Source organism: Arachis hypogaea, chromosome 15 (assembly GCF_003086295.3).
Source record: "Arachis hypogaea cultivar Tifrunner chromosome 15, arahy.Tifrunner.gnm2.J5K5, whole genome shotgun sequence".
Taxonomy (NCBI): domain Eukaryota; kingdom Viridiplantae; phylum Streptophyta; class Magnoliopsida; order Fabales; family Fabaceae; genus Arachis; species Arachis hypogaea.
This window is the reverse complement of record NC_092050.1, coordinates 74,674,460-74,687,569: the sequence shown is the minus strand read 5'-3', so window position 1 is coordinate 74,687,569 and position 13,110 is coordinate 74,674,460. Positions and strand designations below refer to the sequence as shown.

Genomic DNA, 13,110 nt, shown 5'->3' with positions numbered 1-13,110 from the left:
GAAACTAAAAAGAAAAGTCAGCCGGTTAAACAAGTTAGAAGTCAGAAAACTGGTTAGAAATCAGTGGCATGACAAATACGGAACTTAACCACAAGAAGCTCAAGAGGTATATAAAGAACAAGCATGCTCACAATCATGAGTGTGATGCAAGTCATTGATAATGAAATATGAATTTGCATAAAAGCATACAATGGAAAGCAAGGCATCAACAATGCTCATGGTCACTAAGTGTATGAAAATTGGTGTTGACGGAAGTGAAATATGCATTGGTGTAACCAAAAGAGTTTAAAAAAAAAACAGTGTCAAGTTGAGAGGGTTACACTAGTGGAGATCACCAATTATCACTAATGTGAGAACCTTTATTGAGAAAGGGCAATTTTAAGTCAAATGGTAACATAATGTAAAAGGCTTCAATGGTTAAGTAGAATGAACAATTAAACTTGAACCAAGAAGTCGGAAAGCATTTGAATTAAAGTTGAAATGTTGAAAACACAAAGAAGGCTCTTCTTGACATAGTTAACTAAGGTGCTATTTGACACAGCGATTCGTCAATTAGTCCTTTGATTAACCAAGTGTAATGCACATAAGCGGGAATCAAAATGAAATGGGAATGCCGGCCAAATCAACTAAGGAGTTGTACTTGGCATAAAACAAAAATCATTTTCAAGTCAAACAAGCGCCAAGTTCAATTCCTAAGTTGCAAGTTGATGATAGGAAAGTTTTCAAAAATTTTGGCAGCATTCCGACAGTAAATCGGATGTTTCCGGATAGCAAACAGCAATAAAAACTGTCATATGAATCCAAAAATGCAGCAAACATGATATAAGCAAGGATCGCATATGCTCAGGCAGCATCAAGCACAATCATACAATTAAAGTTCAGCAAGGCAGCAGTCAAAATCAACATAGCAGTAACATGATTTACATAGGACATCAACATCATCACCAATCAGCAAACAAATGGCATTCAACCATATCAGATTAACAAGAACGGAGCATTTATCAGGCCTAGAATCCTCTAACCACAACCTAGCTACCTAACTACATGTATTTCTATCTAACCTAAGCAAACCAGAAATTAAGAAAGAGCTAACACTACAGGATAGAATTAACAAAAGAAAAGTTAAGAATAGAGCGAATTTTTTTCAAATAGGGGCATTGATGAGCGGATAATTTATACGCTTTTTGGCATTATTTTTAGGTAGTTTTTAGTATGATTTAGTTAGTTTTTACTATGTTTCTATTAGTTTTTATGCAAAATTCACATTTATAAACTTTACTATGAGTTTGTGTATTTTTCTATGATTTCAGGTATTTTCTGGCTGAAATTGAGGGACCTGAGCAAAAATCTGATTCAGAGGCTGAAAAAGGACTGCAGATGCTGTTGGATTCTGACCTCCCTGCACTCGAAATGGATTTTCTGGAGCTACAGAAACCCAATTGGTGCGCTCTCAATTGCGTTGGAAATTAGACATCCAGGGCTTTCCAGCAATATATAATAGTCTATATTTTGCCCAAGTTTTGATGACATAAACTGGCATCAAACGCCAGCTTCTTGCCCTATTCTGAAGTTAAACGCCAGAAACAGGTTACAAACTAGAGTTAAACGCCACAAACAAGCTGAAACCTGTCGTTTAACTCCAAGAGAAGCCTCTACACGTGTAAAGCTCAATGCTCAGTCCAAGCACACACCAAGTGGGCCCCAGAAGTGGATTTCTGCACTATCTATCTTAGTTTACTCATTTTCTATAAACCTAGGTCACTAGTTTAGTATAAAAACTACTTTTAGAGACTTACTATGTACCTCATGACATTTTACGCATTTCATATTGTATTTTCTACGGCATGAGTCTCTAAACCCCATGGTTGGGGGTGAGGAGCTCTGCTGTGTCTCGATGAATTAATGCAATTACTACTGTTTTCCATTCAATCATGCTTGTTTCTATTCTAAGATATTCACTCGCACTTCAACCTGATGAATGTGATGATCCGTGACACTCATCATCATTCTCACCTATGAACGCGTGCCTAACAACCACCTCCGTTCTATCTGCAATAGCTTGAGTGCATATCTCTTGGGTTTCTAATCTAAGATTAGAACCTTCGTGGTATATGCTAGAATTATTGGCGGCCATTCCTGAGATCCGGAAAGTCTAAACCTTGTCTGTGGTATTCCGAGTAGGATCTGGAAAGAGATGATTGTGACGAGCTTCAAACTCGCAAATGTTGGGCGTAGTGACAGACGCAAAAGGATCAATGGATCCTATTCCAACATGAGTGAGAACCGACAGATGATTAGCCGTGCGGTGACAGCGCATTTGGACCATTTTTACTAAGAGGATGGATGGTAGCCATTGACAACGGTGATCCACCAACATACAGCTTGCCATGGAAGGAGCTTTGCGTGCATGAAGAAGAAGACAGTAGGAAAGCAGAGATTCAAAAGATAGAGCATCTCCAGAACCTCAACCTGTTCTCCATTACTGCATAACAAGTATTATTTAATCCATGTTCTTTTATTCATTCCAATTAAAACTGAGAATTATTATTGATATCCTGACTAAGAGTTACAAGATAACCATAACTTGCTTCAAGCCGACAATCTCTGTGGGATCGACCCTTACTCACGTAAGGTATTACTTGGACGACCCAGTGCACTTGCTGGTTAGTTGTGCGGAATTACAAAAGTGTGATTGTAATTTTGTGCACCAAGTTTTTGGCGCCGTTGCTGGGGATTGTTTGAGTTTGGACAACTGACGGTTTATTTTTTTGCTTAGATTAGGAAAAATCTACCTTTTTAGTTTAGAGTCACAAAAAATTGCATCTTCTATTATTGTTTTTGGTTAAAGTTCTAAAATCCTTATTTTCTTTTTCTAAAATTTTTTTTCGAAAATTTTTATAAACTAATAATTGAGTTTTTCTGCTAGAGTTCAGTTTCATATTTTAAGTTTAGTGTCAATTGCATGATTTTATTTTTCTTTCAATTTTTTTTTCAAATTATTAGTGCTCAGAATATAAAATTTTTTTAAGTTTGGTGTCCTTTGTGTTTCTATTTTCTTAAAAATTTTTCAAAAGTTGTTCTTAGCGTTCATCGTGATATTCAAAGTTTTCCTGTTTGTTTTCTTTGTTTTGATCTAAAAATTTAAGTTTTGTATCATTTTTACTATTTTTCTCTTTCTTCATTAAATTCAAAAATATATTTTCTCTTTATTTTAATTAATTTTCGAATTTTCCTTTAAACATTCAGATTTTTATTTTAAAACTTCTTATTCTATCTTATCTTAGTTTTGAATTTTCAAAATTCAAAATCTTTTTCAAAAATCATATCAAAAGTTTTTCAAATCTTCTTAATTAAGTAATTATTTTAGTTTTCAAATTTATTTTTCTCTTAGTTTTCAAAATTTATATTTTAATTTCTAATTATTTTATTTTATCTTATTATTTTTAATTATTCGGTTTATTTCTACTTAAATAAAATAAAAACAAAAATATATTTTATTTGCAATTCATATCAATTTCCTTTTATCCATCATGGACCTAAATGGAAATGAACAGTCCAGAAGGACTCTGGGGTCATATGCTAACCCCATTACTGCTGCATATGGGAGTAGCATCTGTATACCTCCCATCAAAGTAAGCAGTTTTGAGCTAAATCCTCAGCTCATTGTCATGGCGCAGCGAAATTGCTAGTATTCTGGTCTTTCTCAGGAAGAACATACTGAGTTTCTGGCGCAGTTCTTGCAAGTTGCTGACACAGTACGTGACAAGGAAGTAGATCAGGATGTCTACAGATTATTACTGTTTCCATTTGCTGTAAAAGATCAAGCTAAGAGGTGGTTAAATAACCAACCTACAGCAAGTATAAGAACATGGAAACAATTATGAGACAAATTTCTGAATCAGTATTTCCCTCCAAAAAGGATGACACAGCTAAGGCTGGACATCCAAGGCTTTAAACAAGAGGATGATGAATCCCTTTATAACGCTTGGAAGAGGTACAAAGGGATGCTAAGGAATTGCCCCTTTGAAATGTTTTCAGAGTGGGTGCAGTTAGACATCTTCTACTACGGGCTTACAGAAAAAGCTCAAGTATCTCTAGACCACTCAGCTGGTGGATCTATACACATGAGAAAGACTATTGAAGAGGCTCAAGAGCTTATCGATATAGTTGCTAGAAATCAGCATCTGTACATAAGTAATGAGTCCTCTATGAAAGAAGAAGCTAAGGCAGCATCAACTGACTTTAGTCCTCAAGAACAAGTTGCTGAACTCAATCAGCAACTATCTTCTATAACAAGGCAGTTAGCAGAATTTAAGGAGATGCTACAAGAAACCAAAAATGCTAACAAGGATATGGAATCACAATTGAATCAGACAAAACAGTAGTTATCAAAATAGATAACAGAGGAGTGCCAAGCAGTTCAATTAAGAAGTGAAAAAATATTAAATACCTCAACTCAAAGCAGCAGAAAGCCAAGAAAAGAATAGCTGACAGAGGATGAGGAACCTGCTATCCAAAATCCCTCTGAGGATAGTAAGAGCCCAGAGAGAAATAAGTCTGGCGTTCAAACGCCAGAAAAGGGTGAAAACTGGCGTTAAACGCCCAATCCATGTCCAGTTCTGGCGTTCAAACGCCAGTGAGGGATCAGACACCTGTAAGTGCTAATAATAACTCCCTTAAGAAGGCTTCTCAACCTGCCTCTATAGGAAATAAACCTACAGCAACTAAGGTTGAAGAATATAAAGCCAAAATGTCTTATCCTCAAAAACTCTGCCAAGCGGAATAGGATAAACAATTTGCCCGCTTTGCAAACTATCTCAGGACTCTTGAAATAAAGATTCCGTTTGCAGAGGCACTTGAGCAAATACCCTCTTATGCTAAGTTCATGAAAGAGATCTTAAGTCATAAGAAGGATTGGAGAGAAACAGAAAAAGTTTTTCTCACTGAAGAATGCAGTGCAGTCATTCTAACAAGCTTACCAGAAAAGCTTAAGGATCCCGGAAGCTTTATGATACCATGCACATTAGAGGGTACTTGTACCAAGACAGCTCTATGTGACCTTGGGGCAAGTATCAATCTGATCCCTGCATCCACTATCAGAAAGCTTGGCTTGACTGAAGAGGTCAAACTAACCTGGATATGTCTTCAACTTGCTGATGGCTCCATTAAATATCTATCAGGCATAATTGAGGACATGATTGTCAAGGTTGGGCCATTTGCCTTTCCCACTGACTTTGTAGTGCTGGAAATAGAGGAGCACAAAAGTGCAACTCTCATTCTAGGAAGACCTTTCCTAGCAACTAGACGAACCCTCATTGATGTCCAAAAAGGGGAAGTGACCTTAAGAGTCAATGAGGATGAGTTCAGGCTGAATGCTGTTGAGGTAATGAAGCATTCAGACACATCAAAAGACTGCATGAGTGTTGATATTATTGACTCCCTGGTAGAGGAGGTCAACATGGCTGAGAGTCTCGAATCAGAGCTAGAAGACATCTTTAAAGATGTTCAGCCTGATTTGGAGGAATCAGAGAAAATGAAAGAGCCTCTGAAAATTCCTCAGGAAGAGGAGAAACCTCCTAAACCCGAGCTCAAACCACTACCACCATCCCTGAAATATGCATTTCTGGGAGAAGGTGATACTTTTTCGGTGATCATAAGCTCTGCTTTAAATCCACAGGAGGAGAAAGCACTACTTCAAGTGCTAAGGACGCACAAGACAACTCTTGGGTGGTCCATAAATGATCTTAAGGGCATCAGCCCAGCAAGATGCATGCACAATATCCTATTGGAGGAAGATGCTAAGCCAGTGGTTCAAGCACAAAGGCGGCTAAATCCAGCCATGAAGGAGGTGGTGCAGAAAGAGGTCACCAAGTTACTAGAGGCTGGGATTATTTATCCTATTTCTGATAGCCCCTGGGTGAGCCCTGTCCAAGTTGTCCCCAAGAAGGGAGGCATGACAGTGGTTCATAATGAAAAGAATGAACTGGTTCCTACAAGAACAGTTACAGGGTGGCGTATGTGTATTGATTACAGAAGGCTCAATACAGCCACTAGGAAGGATCACTTTCCTTTACCATTCATAGACCAGATGCTAGAGAGACTAGCAGGTCATGAATATTACTATTTTTTGGATGGCTATTCAGGTTACAACCAAATTGCAATAGATCCTCAGGACCAAGAGAAAACAGCATTCACATGTCCTTCTGGAGTGTTTGCCTACAGAAGGATGCCTTTTGGTCTGTGCAATGCACCTGCAACCTTTCAGAGGTGCATGCTCTCTATCTTCTCTGATATGGTAGAGAAATTTCTGGAAGTCTTCATGGATGACTTTTCAGTATTTGGATACTCATTCAGCTCCTGCCTTGACCATTTAGCACTTGTTCTGAAAAGATGCCAAGAGACCAACCTAGTTTTAAACTGGGAAAAATGTCACTTTATGGTGACTGAAGGAATTGTCCTTGGGCATAAAATTTCAAACAAGGGAATAGAGGTGGATCAAGCTAAAGTGGAAGTAATTGAAAAATTACCACCACCTGCCAATGTTAAGGCAATCAGAAGCTTTCTGGGGCATGCAGGATTCTATAGGAGGTTTATAAAGGATTTTTCAAAAATTGCAAAACCTCTGAGCAATCTGCTAGCTGCTGACACGCCATTTGTGTTTGACACAGAGTGTCTGCAAGCGTTTGAAACTCTGAAAGCTAAGCTGGTCACAGCACCAGTTATTTCTGCATCAGACTGGACATTACCATTTGAACTAATGTGTGATGCTAGTGACCATGCCATTGGTGCAGTACTGGGACAGAGGCATAACAAGCTTCTGCATGTCATTTATTATGCTAGCCGTGTTTTAAATGATGCACAGAAAAATTACACAACCACAGAAAAAGAGCTGCTTGTAGTGGTTTATGCCATTGACAAGTTTAGATCATACTTAGTAGGATCAAAAGTGATTGTTTACACTGACCATGCTGCTCTTAAATATCTACTTACAAAGCAGGATTCAAAACCCAGGCTCATAAGATGGGTGTTGCTTCTGCAAGAGTTTGATATAGAAATAAGAGACAGAAAAGGGACAGAGAACCAAGTGGCTGATCATCTGTCCCGGATAGAACCAGTAGAAGGGGCCTCCCCCCCTCTATTGAGATTTCTGAAACCTTTCTGAATGAGCAATTATTTGCCATTCAGAAAACACCATAGTTTGCAGACATTGCAAACTATAAAGCTGTAAGATTTATACCCAAAGAGTACAGCAGGCAGCAAATTAAGAAATTGATTTCTGATGCAAAGTACTACTTATGGGATGAACCATATATCTTTAAGAGATGTGTAGATGGAATAATCTGTAGATGTGTGCCCAAGGAAGAGGCACAGAAGATCTTATGACATTGCCATGGATCACAATATAGAGGCCATTTCGGAGGTGAGCGAACAGCCACCAAGGTTCTCTAATGTGGCTTCTACTGGCCTACTCTCTATAGAGATTCTCGAGAGTTTGTACGTAACTGTGAACAGCTGCCAGAGAGCTGGTAATCTGCCTCATGGTTACGTCATGCCTCAACAAGGGATCTTGGAGATTGAGTTGTTTGATGTATGGGGTATTGACTTGATGGGGCCTTTCCCACCATCATACTCAAACACGTATATTCTGGTGGCAGTAGACTATGTATCTAAATGGGTAGAGACAATTGCCACACCCACTAATGATACTAAGACAGTGCTGAAGTTCCTCCAGAAACATATCTTCAGCAGGTTTGGTGTCCCTAGAGCACTAATCAGTGATAGGGGCACTCATTTCTGCAATAAACAGCTTTACTCTGCTATGGTTCGGTATGGAATTAGCCACAAGGTAGCAACTCCATATCATCCACAGATGAATGGGCAAGCTGAAGTCTCTAATAGAGAACTAAAAAGAATTTTGGAACGGACTGTAATCGTCCGTAGAAGGGATTGGGCAAAAAGCTTGGATGATGCTCTGTGGGCATACAGAACAGCATTCAAGACTCGTATAGGAACCTCTCCATACCAGCTTGTGTATGGCAAGGCCTATCATCTGCCCGTGGAACTGGAGCATAAGGCCTACTGGGCAACCAGATTCCTAAACCTGGATGCTAAGTTAGCTGGAGAAAAGAGATTACTCTAGTTAAATGAGCTAGAGGAATTTGGACTCAATGCTTTCGAAAATGCAAAAATTTAAAAGGAGAAAGTAAAAAGGTGGCATGATAAGAAACTGTCATCCAGAGTCTTTGAACCAGGACAAAAGGTTCTGCTGTTTAACTCTAGACTTAGATTATTCCCCGGGAAATTGAAATCCCGGTGGAGGGGACTGATGAGTGGATAATTTATACGCTTTTTGGCATTGTTTTTAGTATCTTTTTAGTATATTTTAGTTAGTTTTTCTTATGTTTTTATTAGTTTTTAAATAAAAATCACATTTCTAGACTTTACTATGAGTTTGTGTGTTTTTTTATGATTTCAGATATTTTTTGGCTGAAATTGAGGGACCTGAGCAAAAATCTGATTCAGAGGCTGAAAAAGGACTGCAGATGTTGTTGGATTCTGACCTCCCTGCACTCGAAGTAGATTTTCTGGAGCTAAAGAAGCCCAATTGGCACGATCTCAATTTCTTTGGAAAGTAGACATCCTGGGCTTTCCAGCAATATATAATAGTCTATACTTTGCCCGAGATTTGATGGCCCAAACCGGCGTTCTAAGTCAGCATAAAAATTCTGGCGTCAAAACGCTAGAACTGGCATGAAAGCAGGAGTTAAACGCCCAAACTGGCACAAAATCTGGCGTTTAACTCCAAGAAAAGTCTCTACATGTGAAAGCTTCAATGCTCAGCCCAAGCACATACCAAGTGGGCCCGAAGAAGATTTCTGCATTAATTACTTATTTCTGTAACCCTAGGCTACTAGTTTTCTATAAATAGGACCTTTTGCTATTGTATTTACACACCATCACATATATATCTTTCAAACTTGTATGTTCATCTTTGGGAGGCTGGCCATTCGGCCATGCCTAGGCCCTTTTGTTCTTATGTATTTTCAACGGTGGAGTTTCTACACACTATAGATTAAGGTGTGGGGCTCTGCTGTTCTTCATAAATTAATGCAAAGTACTATTGTTTATCTATTCAATTCAAGCTTATTCTTATTCCAAGATATTCACTCGCACTTCAACCTGATGAATGTGATGATCCGTGACACTCATCATCATTCTCACCTATGAACGCGTGCCTGACAACCACCTCCGTTCTACCTTCGATTGAGTGTGTATCTCTTAGCCTCCTGGTTCATGATGCATGGTTGCCTCGCCTGACAACCGAGCCTTCCATTCCATGAGATCAGAGTCTTCGTGGTATAGGCAAGAATCAATTGGCAGCATTCTTGAGATCCGAAAAGTCTAAACCTTGTCTGTGGTATTTCGAGTAGGATCTGGGAAGGGATGACTGTGACGAGCTTCAAACTCGCGAGTGTTGGGCATAGTGACAGACGCAAAAGGATCAATGGATCCTATTCCAACATGATCGAGAACCGACAGATGATTAGCCGTGCGGTGACAGTGCATTTGGACCATTTTCACTGAGAGGACGGGAGGTAGCCATTGACAACGGTGAAACCCAACATAAGCTTGCCATGGAAAGGAGTATGAACGATTGGAAGAAGGCAATAGGAAAGCAGAAGTTTAGGAGGAACAAAGCATCTTCATACGCTTATCTAAAATTCTCACCAATGAATTACATAAGTATCTCTATCTTATTTTATGTTTTTTTTTAATTATCTTAAACTCCATAACCATTTGAATCCACCTGACTGAGATTTACAAGATGACCATAGCTTGCTTCAAGCCGACAATCTCCGTGGGATCGACCCTTACTCACTTAAGATTTATTACTTGGACGACCCAGTGCACTTGCTAGTTAGTTGTGCGGAGTTGTGACAAAGAGTTGAGATTACAATTGTGCATACCAAGTTGTTGGCACCATTGATGATCACAATTTCGTGCACTAAGTTTATGGCGCCGTTGCCGGGGATTGTTCGAGTTTGGACAACTGACGGTGCATCTTGTTGCTCAGATTAGGTAATTTTATTTTATGTTTAAGCTTTTTATTTTTTATTTTCGAAAAAAAAAATATTTCTATTCTATTCTTCAGAGTTTTTAAGAATGAATTCTAGAGTTTCATGATGATCTGTTGAAATCTGGCTGGCTGTAAAGCCATGTCTAATCTTTTGGACCGAGATTTCAACTTATCATCACAAGAGCTTGTTGATCTCTATCAATTTTTCTATTGAAAGTAATGATCTGCTAAAGCCTGGCTGGCCATTGGCCATGTCTAGTGTTTTGGACCGAAGCTTTCATTGAAGGCTTGGCTGGCTAGTAAGCCATGTCTAATTCCTGGACCGGAGTTTTAGACTAACATTGCATGATTCCTGGAATTCTCATTAAGAATTTTGAACTCCTTATTTTCTTCTTCCAAATAATTTTCGAAAAATTACAAAAAAAATTAATAAAATCTTAAAACCAAAAATATTTTGTGTTTCTTGTTTGAGTCTAGTGTCAATTTTTAAGTTTGGTGTCAATTGCATGTCTTTATTCTTCTTACTTTTTTCGAATATATGCATTATGTTCTTCATTCATCTTCAAATTGTTCTTGATGATTTCCTTGCTCTGATCTTTAAATTCTCTTATTTTGTGTGTTTTGTTGTTTCTCATATGTATTCTAAATTTGTTAGTGTCTCTAATATGAAAATTTCTAAGTTTAGTGTCCTGAATGCTTTGTTTATTTGATCTTAGTTTTACATGATTAGTTTCATTTTGTTATTTTTCATCATTAGAAATTCAAAAAAATTTTCAAGATTGTGCCTTTTCAAGTCAATAATACAGAGAATTGAAGATTCAGAACATTCAGCAGAGGAATTAAACAGAAAAAGCTGGGCGTTCAAAATGCCCAGTGAGGAAGGAAAACTGGCGTTTAAACGCCAGCCAGGGTACCTGGCTGGGCGTTAAACGCCCAAAAAGGTAGTATTTTGGGCGTTAAACGCCAGAATGGATACCATTCTGGGCATTTAATGCCAGGATGGCACAAGAGGGAAGATTTTGTTTTTAAATCAAATCTTTTTCAAATCATATCTTTTCAATCATATCTTTTCAAAATCAATTTCCTTCCATTTTTTATTTTTTTTTACTATTTTCAAAAATCCTTGCTAACAATTAGAGATGTGATTCAAAAATTTCTTGCCTATTAAGAAAGGATTAAATTTTGAATTTTAGAATCATATCTTTTAAATTTCTTGTTAGCCAAGTCATTAATTTTAAAAATTAAATCTTTTTAATTGATTGTCAATCATACCTTTTTGAAAACCATATTTTCTCAATCATATCTTCTCAATCACATCTTTTTCAAAATTTATTTTCAATCATATCTTTTTTATTTCTAATTTCAAAATCTTTTTTCAAAACCACTTAACTACTTTCTTAATTTCAATTTTTGAAAATCATCAACCATTTTTTAAAAAAGAAAAAAAAATTTCTTTTAATTATTTCAAAATATTTTTAATTTGTTTTCGAAAATTCTTCCCCTCTTCTCACATCCTTCTATTTAAGGACTAACACTCCTCCACTATCAGCAATTCAGACTCTCTCTCTATAAGTTCAAATTCTTTCCTCTCTACCTCCTCCTTCTATTCTTCTTTTCCTCTGACACCTCAAGGAATCTCTATACTTTGACATAGAGGATTCCATACTTTTCTCTTCTCTCTTTCATATGAGTAGGAGCAAGGACAAGGGCATTCTTGTTGAAGCTTATCCTGAACCTGAAAGGACCTTGAAAAAAAAGCTAAGAGAAGCTAAAGTACAACTCTCTGTAGAGGACCTAACAGAAATTTTCAAACAAGAAGAAGCCATGGCAGCCGAAAACAACAACAATGCCAACAATGCAAGGAAGGTGCTTGGTGACTTTACTGCACCTACTCCCGACTTCTATGGGAGAAGTATCTCTATCTCTGCCATTGGAGCAAACAACTTTGAGCTTAAACCTCAATCAGTTTCTCTAATGCAACAGAATTGCAAGTTTCATGGACTTCCATTAGAAGATCCTCATCAGTTCTTAGCTGAATTCTTGCAAATCTGTGATACTGTTAAGACCAATGGGGTTGACCTTAAGGTCTATAGACTTATGCTCTTCTCTTTTGCTGTAAGAGATAGAGCTAGGACATGGTTGGACTCACAACCTAAAGAAAGCCTGAACTCTTGGGAAAAGCTAGTCAATGCCTTCTTGGCAAAGTTCTTTCCACCTCAAAAATTGAGTAAGCTTAGAGTGGAAGTCCAAACCTTCAGACAGAAGGAAGGTGAATCCCTCTATGAAGCTTGGGAAAGATACAAGCAATTGATCAGAAGGTGTCCTTCTGACATGATTTTAGAATGGAGCATCATAGGTATCTTCTATGATGGTCTATCTGAACTGTCCAAGATGTCATTGGACAGCTCTACTGGAGGATCTCTTCATTTGAAGTAGACGCCTGCAGAAGCTCAGGAACTCATTGAAATGGTTGCAAATAATCAATTCATGTACACTTCTGAAAGGAATCCTGTGAATAATGGGACAAATAAGAAGAAAGGAGTTCTTGAGATTGATACTCTGAATGCCATATTGGCTCAGAACAAAATATTGACTCAGCAAGTCAATATGATTTCTCAGAGTCTGTCTGGCATGCAAGCAGCAACAGGCAGTACCAACGAAGCTTCATCCGAAGAAGAAGCTTGTGATCCTGAGAATCCAGCAATTGAAGAGGTGAATTACATGGGAGAACCCTATGGAAACACCTATAATCCTTCATGGAGAAATCATCCAAATCTCTCATGGAAGGACCAACAGAGGCCTCAACAAGGCTTCAACAACAGTAATGGTAGAAGAAATAGGTTTAGCAATAGCAAGCCTTTTCCATCATCTTCTCAGCAACAGACAGAGAATTCTAAGCAAAGCCACTCTGACTTAGCAACTGTAGTCTCTGATCTAATTAAGACCACTCAAAGTTTCATGACTGAAACAAGGTCCTCCATTAGAAATTTGGAGGCACAAGTGGGTCAGCTGAGTAAGAAAGTTACTGAACT

The 13,110-nt window shown here is 38.0% G+C and overlaps 1 non-coding gene across 1 annotated transcript; it reads right to left on the bottom strand.

Moving 5' to 3' along the window:
• Positions 1-12,307: 12,307 nt before the first annotated feature.
• Positions 12,308-12,416, bottom strand: LOC112753328 (small nucleolar RNA R71). Its single transcript, XR_003177719.1, has one exon. It is a non-coding gene; the product is annotated as a small nucleolar RNA R71 (small nucleolar RNA).
• Between the last annotated feature and the right edge of the window lie 694 nt (positions 12,417-13,110).